This window comes from Gobio gobio, assembly GCF_949357685.1.
Source record: "Gobio gobio genome assembly, chromosome: 15".
In the NCBI taxonomy this organism is placed as follows: domain Eukaryota; kingdom Metazoa; phylum Chordata; class Actinopteri; order Cypriniformes; family Gobionidae; genus Gobio; species Gobio gobio.
Genome location: NC_137108.1, coordinates 41,183,845 through 41,186,474, shown reverse-complemented (window position 1 = coordinate 41,186,474; position 2,630 = coordinate 41,183,845).

Below are 2,630 nucleotides of genomic sequence, written 5' to 3'. Positions count from 1 at the left end.
TTATAACTGTTGGGATGAAACTAGCAAAAAACACTTGCGTGATGGGCCCATTGTTTCTTTTCAAAGTGACTTTGCCAACCACTGGCCTGACATGAATAATACAGCATTTTTTTGTTTTGTTTTGTTTTGTTTTAGCGGATCCGTGTGAGCGGTAAACATTTTCATCTGTATGCGAAAAACTCAAAGGAAAAACGTTTACATTTTTAGTACATCGTCGTTATGTAAATGTACCCTAAAATGTATGGGCTTCTGAAAAGACTAGCTCTGAGCAGTGTAAAACATGCATTTCACAAGTCACACACAGGCAGATGAGACATTTTTGAACACAATGAACATTGATGGGCCAATATATGAGCCAACAGTCCGCTGATGATGAGTAATCATTCACATTTCTTTATATGTTCAATTCTTTTCATACACTGACTTGGCATGCCTCTTAACCTGATTTATAAACTGTTTTTATGATCAAATCACACTAGTAACATTAAATGTTAATTATTTTGGTAATTATCAGCAGCAGTATTAGGAGTGGTCAATTTAATTTGAACTTCATAGACAATAATTAGTTCTAAAATTAAACCATTTTAAAAAACGTTAATTAAAACATGCTGATTTAGTAATCAAACCACATATGAAAAGCCTCCTTATTAAAATAATTGAAAACATAACATTTTTGTTGCAGATGGGTAAAGCATTGAGACTTTAGAAATCAATATATTATTTAATTTCCATCTTATTGAAGATAACTGGCCTATAGTCCACAGCTTCATTATACAGTCGACGTTTGCAAAATCAAAGTGGTACTTTAAGATCAAATGAATGGAGGTAGGAAAATTACAGCATTTACAAACAAATTAGAGGAAATTATTAACCAGATTAATTTTTTGTCTTCCTTTTTCCCCATTAAATTTACAACCCTAGTTCTGACGATTACAAATTAAGTTACAAGATCTTTGCTTTAGGTTCTGGATACATTTTTACATCATATAATTTATCACCTACATTGTTCTTATTTATTATAAAAATCCATGGCAATGGTTTACACCAGTGCACATTAGCCACTATCTATGAGTGATGGCGGGAAAAAATGCAAAACTGATGTTTGAGTCTTGTATGAATATGTTAATCACAGAACTCATGAATATGCAAGACCTCTCCATGTAAGAAGACAGAGTGAATCCAGAGACAGAAAAAAAAAATTGTATTAACATCATATCCCTCTTGCACCCTAAAAAGACAAAAGATGGAAAGTGAACAAAGAAATATTTGCTGTTCACACTTCTGTCATAATCTGACAATTTGATATTATCAGGGATGATTACCATCATCCAATTTTCCCCCATTCTAATACAGAACAGCCACTTTTCACAATCCCAACAATTTCTAATGGATAAAATGGTCACATTCTAAATGTTTTTCTTATTGAATATCACAGCTATACATTTATGTTAACATTTTGAAAGCTGTTTAAGCTGATTGGTTTAGTTGGCAATGCAATACAATAAAAAATTAAATAAAATAGTGAAACATCATCATGAATTGGCTGTTGGCACAGACAACTAATTTCCTATATATCTGTGCTATTATAGCTGTGATGTGATATTATGTGCATCTTTGTCCAGGGGTCAATGAATCTGTCTTAAAGGATTAGTTCACTTCAAAATGAAATTTTCCTGATAATTTACTCACCCCCATGCCATCCAAGATGTTCATGTCTTTCTTTCTTCAGTGGAAATAAATAATGGTTTTTTTTGAGGAAAACATTTCAGGATTTTTCTCCAAATAATGGACTTCAATGGCATCCAAAATGTTGAAGGTCCAAATCAATGCAGTTTCAAAGGGCTCTGCACGATCCCAGCTCAGAAACCATCAGTCATTTTCAATTTATAAAAAAAATCTATATAAGCAAGATGAGCAATTTAGGTTAAAAAGTATATACATGTTTATTTTTTTCTTGAAAATGAGTGATGGTTTCGCTAGATAAGACCCTGTTCTTCAGCTGGGATCGTGCAGAGCCTCTGAAGCCCTTTGAAACTGCATTGATTTGGACCTTCAACATTTTGGTTGACATCTTCCTCAAAGACTTAATTTCTTTTCCACTGAAGAAAGAAAGACACGAACATCTTGGATGAGATGGGGGTGAGTAAATTATCAGGACATTTTCATTTTAAAGTGAACTTATCCTTTAAGGACAAATTTTAAGAACAGGAGCACAAAATACAACAGCAGGAAAAGCTTAATCTATGGCCTTTTGCAAAAACAGCAGTCATATGAACTGGGTAGGTAGTTATTCCACAAATAGCTGAAATTTACTGATGTCCTGAGTCAAGATTGTCGTTCATCGTGATTCACTACGCTCAACATTCACTAATGCTATTGCATACACTAGCTATGGACTTCAACGACCAAATGTTCACATTTGAAAATTAAACTGCACTTCAAATTAAACTAGACCAGTCAGGACAGCCCTGGGGTGTCATCTCGTCCAATGTCTCTTAGAATCTCTGCGGATGGTACTGATGGGTAGGTTTTCATTTCTGCTCCTCAATTTGAAGCCCACACCATCTCAAGCAGGACGGTGTGTTTGTGTAAGCCTGTGTGCATGTATATGTCCATACTTGTCTCTGTGT